Source organism: Lathyrus oleraceus, chromosome 4, assembly GCF_024323335.1.
Source record: "Lathyrus oleraceus cultivar Zhongwan6 chromosome 4, CAAS_Psat_ZW6_1.0, whole genome shotgun sequence".
Lineage (NCBI taxonomy): Eukaryota > Viridiplantae > Streptophyta > Magnoliopsida > Fabales > Fabaceae > Lathyrus > Lathyrus oleraceus.
This window is the reverse complement of record NC_066582.1, coordinates 59,406,522-59,417,063: the sequence shown is the minus strand read 5'-3', so window position 1 is coordinate 59,417,063 and position 10,542 is coordinate 59,406,522.

Below are 10,542 nucleotides of genomic sequence, written 5' to 3'. Positions count from 1 at the left end.
CCTCTTCTGGGCCATTCGGGATTCCAAATTTGATTCCCGTAGCCTGTCCTTTACGCCTTCTGCCCGGGTTAATGAAACTCACAGCTTTCTTGTCCTTCTTCTTTTCGGCCAAAAGAGCCTTCAGTTCCTCCTGCCCCTTGGATAAGCTTAGCATCATCTCCTTGAACTGAGCATTCTGAGTCTGGAGATCTTTGACAGTTTGTTCGAGATCCATTTTTCTGTTTAAGAGGCAGACCGTGAGAATATGGTCCTTTAGAACACCTGTTATGCAATGTTATGTTATGCGATGCAATGCATGAAATGTTTTCAAGGACTTTTGGAATTTAACTTTGCGTAAATCACCAACAAGAGAGAAATGTTTATTGCTATTTTTTTTTATCAATGTTCATTACAAAAGGAATAATAGTAAAAATACAATGAAAGCTCAAGTCTCCCAGGGGCGACTTCTTTTCGGGCGAAGATATGCATTGAGTCTTCGTTCCTCATTAAGCTGACTGGTGAGCTCTAATACTTTCTTCCTTTCTGCATTGAACTGAGCTTCAAAAGTATCCCTCTCCTCTCTCAACTGGGTCCAGGATCTTTTCAATTCCTCAACATCAGTAGGCATATCTGGGTAAGGAATGATCTGGGAAGTACCTCCTTCGACCTCTGATTCAACAATCAATGGTCCGACTGCAAGATATGGCATGACAAGTTCACGAGCTCTGGCGCGTACCCATCTGAGATAAGGCTCCATAGGAATAGAATTTTTCTTGCCTAAATTGCTTCTTTTCACCATGCCCCAAGCTCGTACAAACTTTTGACGGAGACCTTGAGAGTCATTGTCATAGTCAAACACTATACCTTGGATAATCATTTCATGTGGACCATCTCTTCGGGCATGCCCAAACTGACGTAGGGCTAATGCAGGATTATAAGTGATATCTCCTCTTATCCCCATGAGTGGTACATTAGGGAATTCTCCACAACGGTCGATGATGATAACATTTTCTCTGAGGTTAGAACACCAACGGATGTCTAAATGGGAGAGTGCCATTATCCTTTGGGACCATTTCAGATTTTGATCATTCTTCAAGATTGATTGAGGAAGGTGCGAAATAAACCACCTAGACAACAAAGGTACGCAGCACATGAGAGTCCCTTGCTTCTTCATAGTACGAGTGTGAAGGGAATGCAAGACATCTCCAAGCAAGGTAGGCACAGGGTTATGAGTGAGGAATATCTTAATAGCATTCACATCTATGAATTGGTCCGGATTAGGGAATAGCACCAAACCATAGATTATCAATGCTAAAACGTCTTCAAAAGCATGGACATTCATAACTTTTAGGAATTCTCGGGCCTTACTTATCAGAAATTTGGCAAGTAAACCTTTAATTCCACTTCTTGTTACCCAATTAGCTTCAATGTCGGACTTCGTCAAGTGTAAAGCTGCGGCAACTTCTTCGGCCTTTGGCATCTTTTCTAAACCACTGAAAGGTATTTGATCAAGGATAGGTATCCCAAGCAGCTGGGAGAATTCTTCTAATGTGGGTACCAACTGATAATCTGGGAAAGTGAAGCAATGATGCTTAGGATCGAAGAACTGGAATAGGACTCTCATCATATCTTCTTTGAAACCAGTGGTAACCAAATTGAGGAGATGACCATGTTTCTTGTTGAACTGAGCATGATCGGGGAGTTCTGACACCAAATCCTTGAGTTGAGGAGAGATTGCTACAAGATTGATCCGGATAGTCTTCCTGGAAGCCATAACCTGTTTAACAGAGCAAAGCTAAATTCCTAAGTCCTTGAAACGGTTAGTATGATGATGTTATGATGTTATGATGTTAAATGAGTAACGAGCATAAACAAGTCACACAACAATCATCTCTAGGTTTTAAGGCTTGCATGAGTTCCATAGGTAAGTACCCTCCCCACTGAAGTTCGGTTGGTTCAACCTGTCCTAGAATAGTAACCGGGTTCTAGAAGGATCTCAGATCATCGACCTTTCTTTAGGTCCACTTCAGTGCAACACCAAGTGGTTGACCGAAGCTTTCCTAAAGTCCAATCTCAAAGAGTGTAGTATCGAGTATCAACCAACCTCAGTCGGAACCGAAGTCAGTTATCTCACTACTTTCTAATGGCTAGGATGAGTCAATTAGGGTTCTAAAGGTCTGGTTAATGCTTTGATGACACCACGCGGAAGCCAAATTTTTTCTCAAGTAACATGAGGAACATCAGGACAACCAAAGTGTCGCATTAACCGTAGCTATCATTTTAACCATTCCAGTATACGCCGGATAGTCGCGATGATCTATTGCTACTTACCTAAGGTACACTAGATCCGGGTGTAGGATCTTTCACTCAGACAATCCCTTAAAACGAAAGAACAAATTAAAACATAAATGATTTTTTTTTTTTTTTTTTTTTTTTTTTTTTTTTTTTTTAAGATGGACCTCTCTTAAAAGTCCCCAGCAGAGTCGCCAGTTCTGTCATACGGTGAACTGGACCTTATTGGATTTGTAATCGCAATGTCGCGGTTAGCAAGAGTCGCCACCGACTTTTCTTTTATCCCATAAGGAAAGGCGGAAAAGAACAGGAAAGACCTTAATTTTAAATTCTTAGGTTCGGGAGGTACTTTATACAAAGGGAAGGTATTAGCACCCTTTGTATCCATGGTTATCCATGGGCTCTTAATTGCTCAATCATTTATGTTTTCTAGTTTGAAAAAGGTGGTTGAGAATTGTGTGAAAAATGTTTTTGAAAATGAGAATTTAACTTTGTAATGATTCTTGCATGAATGTATACAAAGTGGTTATCTCGTTTGATTTTTTTTCGAAAGTAGTTTAGAAAAATATAATTCGGCAATGATCCTAGTACGGATGTATGCTAAGTGGTGATTTTCCAAAAGATATTTGAAAGGGGTGTGAAAAGCATTTTTTTGTTATGAATGAGCAATTAAGGTTATACCTGTCCGAGGTCTTCCTGGGCATTCCCCATCCTTATGAGGGTAAAACTGTCCTTACTATTGAGAAGTAAGTAGTTTTATCCCGGGGATGTAGAAGGGTCATCGTAGGATCATCGATTGGTCATTGAAGGCAACAGTTGTGAGGATACCTTAGCATTCGAAGGGACTATCATCCTTTAACCGTAGGCTACACCGAAGGGTCATCGAGGGACAAAATGGTATTTTCGAAGGCAACATCCGAGGGACTATGATGATTTTACCGAAGGGTCTTTGCTAAGGATATCCCCATATTCGCGGGACATGACCGTAATATTGTAATCGTGGGGTAATAAAGAGAGGTCCGATACCATTTAATTAAAGTCCATGTTTTAAATTCATTAGGTAATTAGGATGATTAATTAAAATCAATACATTAAGAATCAATACATTAAAATTAATTAGGCAATCAATATGAATCTTCACATTAAAGTGAAATAATTTAGAATCCATCTCCATGAAGGCTTCCCATGCGTAAAGTGGAGTACCTATTTCTTCGGAAGTATGCTAGCCTTTACACCATGAACACACGGATTAAAGCATCGAGGTAAAATACAATTGGAAATTGCACCATAAAATAAATATAACAGCCAGGAACTTAAGCCAAATAATGCAGAATCATCATTAGGTAAACATAAAATGGGCAATAAAAAGGCAAAGCAGCCCCTGGCCCGTTCGCTTCTGCTTCGCCTAGCGAAGGCTCAGCGAAGGCTCGCTGCGGGCTCGCCTAGCGATGAGCTAGCGAGCGGCCACGGGTTTGAAATTATGACCTCAATCAGCAGCATGGCCTATGGCCTCTAACACATAGTTATATGGTTCAGTTTCACAATGTTCAAGCACATTTAAATTCTCATGCAAAGCTTCAAAATGTTTATGAATTCAATTATGATATCCTCCACTAATTAAGAACATGAAGTGGTACCATATGCCAAAAGAGAGTACAAAACGATGTCACATGCAAATTAAGACACTAATGCGGTACCACATGCAAAATAAGAATACCAAGGGATAATCATGTGTAAATTAATATCCTGAAGTGATATCATATGCCAATTAAGAAACTAAAACGATAATAGTGAGGCAAACCTGTTTGCAAATCGAGTTGCAACCTTGAATTGGCGAGCCGGATTGAGTTGGGCGGCGGTAGCTTCGGAGCGGGTAAGCGGCCTTCAGGGTTTCCGCCTTCTGAACTCTTTGGATCAGCAGGGTTTCTGTGTTCCTCCCTCTGGATACGTGTTTCCGTCCGTCTTCGTCCGTCTCTGTCTGTCCTTTTTCGTGGCAGAAGAGCATGTATTTATAGTAGTGGCAATGGTGACCTAATGGGCTTAAAATGAAGTCCAAAAATTCAAATTCTCGCAAGCTTCGCTAGGCGAAGGAATTGCTCGCCTAGCGAGCAAATTAGGTCTGGGCTTTTTCCTGGATCTGATGCTTCGCTGGGCGAGTGGTATGATGCAATGTTCGCTAGGCGAAGCAGCTGCTCGCCTAGCGAGCAAACTGTTTTGGGCCGCCTGTGGATTGGGCCTGTAGTGAGCTGGGCTCTTGTCCATTTGATACCGGTGCCTTGCCGAACAAGTCAGAGGGTCTTGGAAAATGTTTGGTAATACCAACGGGCAAATTTTGGGGTATGACAGGTCTCCACTGAGCGGATGGGTCTCAAGCCAACTTGTTAAGGACTACTACGCACAAGTCGAACATGACCATACCATCCTCCTATCTTAATTGCACTCAAGTTCGGGTTAGAACTTATCTCACCATTCAGAGATCACCAAACACAACAAGCAGATTATATCATACAAATAAATATACATACATCAATTATACAATTATATACACACAAAAAAGTAGGCTAAACCCACTGGAGACTACTCCCCAGCAGAGTCGCCACTTAATTTCTATAGCGGTAAATTCATGATCATCAAGCTATGGATAAGCAAGACATCAAATAACAAGAGTCGCCACCGCGCTTTTATTGTTTCCAAGGGAAAAGGGAAAAGTACGAACAAAACCCAAAAGTAAGAAGTTTTCAAATCAAAACTAATAAAATGCCAGAGATTACAGGTAAGGGGGTTGGTTACATAGAGGGAAGGTGTTAGCACCCAAAGTGTCCTAGGTACTCCTAGGGAGCCCTTTTTTGTGTGCATATGTGTTTTTGTACAAATGATGTTAGCAAGCAAATAGAATGGGGGGATGAGAAAAGAATTCATTAATTATATTTTTGTGTTTGACAAGACCTTCGGCCTTGTGCCTACGTACCAACATAAAAATGCGGGATCAAAACCTCGTAGTTCGTGGTATAAATTTCAAAGTGGATGCATTGCTTTTAACAAAAATTAGGTTTGAAAGGCACAAAGGCCTGAAATGGTTTGAATGAGTTATTTCTTTTTGGCTTTTGAAAATTTTAAGTCAAGTATAATTAAGTATATTTACAAGTTTGATTAAGAAAAGAGTTTGAAAATGCAATGACATAAGGCCAAAGTTTCTAATTTGCAAAATGGTCTAAGTTTAGAAAACAAGCACAAGCAAAGAAGTTTTTAAAAGGAGGGAGAGATTTTTAAATTAAAGAAATTGGGAGGAGATGGAGAGACTAATCATAAGCATAAATTTAAAAGTTAAGAGTTGAAAAGATCTGACCAATGGGATGTAATCCAATAGACAAGAATGTCATATAGAAACCCAAACTCCCTTGGACCTTATAATCAAGCAACAAACAATGCACAATATATCAACTTGAAGAGCAAGGCATCAAATAAAGATAGCCACATCCAAGCTTAGCAACTCCATGATCTTTCTTCAAATTTGCCCATGTAGCAGATGAATTCCACAATGCCACAAGTCATAGGTTCAAAATAACAGCTTCACAATGATCATGTTGCAGATGAACTCAAATGGATCTTCAATGATGTATCAGATGAAGTTTCAAATCACAAGCACTTGGTTACATGAAAATTGGCATTGGTCAAGTCCTTTGCATAGGGAGTGTTGCCTAAATTCTAAGTCCAATAGTCTCAGATCAAACCAACAACCCACACAAGATATTTTTTAGGGTTTTTGTTCTTATTATGTGCATTAATGGTTAAAGACCACACAAACAAACACAAACAAAATATATCACAAAATATGGTCCAAGTGAAAATGACATTAACATAAACAATTAGAATTGTATGAATAATGGCAAATGAATAAAGCTTAAAAATAAAGTGCATTAAAGTAAATGACTTGAAATTAGATGTTAGTTGTTAATGAATTAGAAGTTAGTATTGCTTTTGCTTTTTGCTTTTGTTTTAAGTCATTCTTTGGAGAACACTCAACCCACTTATCACAAGCATGGATCCTTGAACAAAGACATCTTCCAAAGGAAGGAAAAAAGGTCAAGTTTCCACACAATACCATGAAAGAGGGGAGACTTACAATCTCATTAACTATAATGCTATGTCTTTTGTGTCAAAAATTTAGCACTATGTTAAGCAATCGTAATTGGACTTATGTAGAAGTCACAACTATTTGAGGCCGGACAATAGAATTTTGGTGTTAATGCATGTTAGAGACATAGTATGATAAACTATGCTCATGAAACATACCACACACAAAAAGAATATGCAAAAGTGGTGGCATAATCCCATCCATACTTATGTTGATTTTGCAATCAACTAGCCTTAGGATGTAGAGATATCATAGGTCCATGACATGAATGCATAAAGAAGGGGTATAAGATGAAGAGGGAAGGAGATAGATCAAACTCAAATTGGACAAAGGAGGACTTTTACCAAATTAAGATCATTCATTCATTTTGGGAGATGGAATGTACATTCCATCCATCCCCTAAATCCAATGATCTTAATCTAACAAAGTCAAATCAACCTTGACCAAGACCCAACAACACAAGTCAAACATACAAAGTCAATTAAAATGTCTCAACACAATTAATTTGGCATTTATTCAATTAAAAATACTAAAAATAATGCATTAAATTAAATATGGTTGGTCAATTTCCTAAAACCTCATCAAAACACCAAAGAAATGGCCATGAGATTTATCATAGGTCAAACAAGGTCAAATGACCTTAGAGAAAAAGTTTCAGAATTTTTGGAAACTTAAAAGTATTTTTAAACAATTAAAAATAATCACTAAATCAATTAAATCATGAAAAATATTAATAATGATCCAAAAAATAATTTTAATTCAAAATATGAAAGAGGATTTTATTTAAAAAAATTTGGTGAAACTCTCATATTTTTTGGATCAATATTAAAATTAATATGAATTAATGAAAATCAAAGGAATAAAATGAAAATCAGAAATTACAAAAAAAACGTGGACCACTTGATCTCCCTCATTAATTGAGGTGGCAGATCAAGTGGCCACAAATGCGCGTTCCATGATGGAACTTAGTCAGCACGCTGTAACACTGGTCATCCAAACCAACGCCTATGATTAAAACATTTTAAACCAAATCAATGGTTCTGAACCGTGCCACCTCATCCTCAGAGCAAAAGGTCGGTCACCTTCTCAGGAGAACCTCGTCGGACTGGTTCGATCATCACCATGACTAAAATAAATAAAAAGAGGATATGATTTGAAAGAAAAAATGGCGTAGATCACGAATATCACCTCAATTTTAACTAACTCCAAATATATAGAAAGATATGAGGAGTTGAATTTTGAGGTGTGTCAACTGAGTTGCTTCGATTTGACCTCAAAGCAACTCAATCTTCTTTCCTACATTGGTAGGACTTTAGACAACCAAAGATCCAAGAGAAATTATGAGAATAGAGTGAGAATCGAAGAGAAGAAAAAATCTGGAAAATACCTTCAATGTTGTGCAGAACTTGATCTCTCTTGCTTCAATTCACGTTTGATCTTTCTCCAATAGCTTGCAGAAGTGGATTAGGATTGGTACAAAGCTTTGGATCCTGGAGTTTTTGAATCTCCAAAGAGTGAGATTCAAACTGAATTTTCAAGTGAAAATTATTAGGTTTTCCTTTGAATTATGAGGGTTTGAAGAGTGGAGGCAAAGCTGGCGCGTAAGGGTCCTCTCAAATGAGCTCAGAGGGTCTCTATTTATAGAAAATTGAAGTGTTATTTGCACACTTGAAATTTCTTCCAAAATTGGCAATGCAATGTTCATGCTTGGATGGGTGTGTGCAGGCCCATGAAGCAACTCACTAAGGTCCAAAATCAACTGTGCTGAGACGCTCATTTTTGCATAAGCCTCCCTTTCGGGTTTTCAACTTAGCAAGCTATTCTATTTTTATTTTTAGGCGAAGTATTTCTTGACTGCATCTGAATTCACAGGACGAGTGAAATCCTCCCCATCCATAGTTGTAAGCAACAAAGCACCGCCTGAAAAGGCTCTCTTAACAACATATGGACCTTCATAGTTTGGAGTCCACTTGCCCGTGGAATCGGGTGCGAAAGACAAGACTTTCTTGAGCACGAGGTGACCTTCTCAGAACACACGAGGCTTGACCTTCTTATCAAAGGCTTTCTTCATCCTTTGCTGATACAACTAACCATGGTACATGGCAGTTAATCTCTTCTCTTCTATCAAATTCAGTTGGTCATGACGACTCTGAACCCATTCAGCCTCAGTCAACTTGGCTTCCATCAAGACTCTCATTGATGGGATCTCAACCTCTACGGGGAGCACAACCTCCATGCCATATACAAGGGAGAAAGGGGTTGCCCCTGTTGAAGTGCGGACAGATGTACGATAGCCATGCAAAGCAAATGGCAGCATCTCATGCCAATCTTTGTACGTAACAACCATCTTCTGGATAATCTTCTTGATGTTCTTGTTAGCAGCTTCAACAGCCCCATTCATCTTGGGTCTATAGGGAGAAGAATTATGGTGTGCAATCTTGAACTCGCTACACAGCTCTTTCATCATCTTGTTGTTCAAGTTAGATCCATTATCAGTAATAATCTTGTCTGGCACACCATAACGGCATATGAGTTGATTCTTGATAAACTTTACAACCACCTTCCTGGTCACGTTCGCATACGATGCTGCTTCAACCCACTTGGTGAAGTAATCAATTGCTACGAGAATAAAACGGTGACAGTTCGACGCCTTTGGTTCAATCATGCCAATCATGTCAATTCCCCACATTGAGAAAGGCCATGGTGAGGAAATAACATTCAGAAGTGTCGGGGGAATATGAATCTTATCCGTATAGATCTGACACTTGTGGCATTTCTTCATATATTTGCAGCAGTCAGACTCCATTGTCTGTCAATAGTAGCCTGCTCTCAACATCTTCTTTGCCATGGCATGTCCATTGGAATGAGTACCAAATGAACCCTCATGGACTTCAGTCATCAACAAGTCTGCTTCGTGTCTATCCACGTGTCATACCCAAAAATTTGCCCATTAATCTTGCAAAACATTTCTCGAAGCACTCCAACTTACTCTGCAAGGCACTGACCTTAAAGGAACAAAAGCCCAGCTCACAACAGGCCCAATCCAGAAAAAGGCCCAAACTAGCTTGCTCGCTAGGCGAGCAACTCCTTCGCCTAGCGAAGCTTGCGAATACCAGAATTATTGGGCTTCATTCTGAGCCTATTAGGTCACAGATGGCCTGCTCGCTAGGCGAGCAAATCCTTCGCTTAGCGAACCCTTCGCTACAACGCTCGCCTAGCGAAGCTTGTGATATATCAGAATTTTCGGGTTTCATTCTGAGCCCATTAGGTCACCACAATCACTATAAATACCGACACTTCAGTCACGAAAAAGGACAGACGAAGACGGACAGAAACCCTGGCCTAGAAACCCTGGAGACCAACTCAGAGAATTCCGAGTAAAGAAACCCTGAAGACCGCTCATCTGCACCAAGGTTGCCTCCGCCCAATTCGACCCGATTTGCCAATCCAAAGCTGCAATTCCATTGCAAACAGGTTTGCACATCACTACTGTTTTATGCTTTTAATCGGTAATCGCTACATACATAAGGCATCATGATTAAATTTTCGGATATGTAATTTGATTTCACATGTGAATTTAAGTATGCCTGAATATCCTGAATGTTTGTCCATGCTATTCCTGTAATTAAATGCCATAAAGTTCAGGGTGCCGGAGATCATGCTGCTATCAAACTCAAAACCCGTAGCCGCTCGCTAGCACATCGCTAAGCGAACCTGTAGCGAGCACTCGCTAAGCCTTCGCTAGGCGAAGCAGGAGCGAACGGGACAGTGGCTGTTTTATTTCTTTTCTATTCTGCCTTATGTTTATCTAATCGAGATTTATTATAATTCTGCATTATTTGGCCTGACTTTATGACTGTTGTGTTTATTTTGTGGTGCAATTTTCAATTGTACTTTATCTCGATGTTCTAACCCGTGTGTTGAATTGTGTAAAGGCTTACACATTCCCGAAGAAACGGCCGACTAAGTATTCCACTTTATTTGTGGGATACCCTTATGGAGATGGATTCTGAATTACTTAATTTTAATGTGGAGATACATCCTAAACTATCTAGCTGATTTTAATGTATTGATTTCATCAATTTTAATGTGGACCTAATTACTTAATCGATTACAGCTATCTAATTAATTGTAAA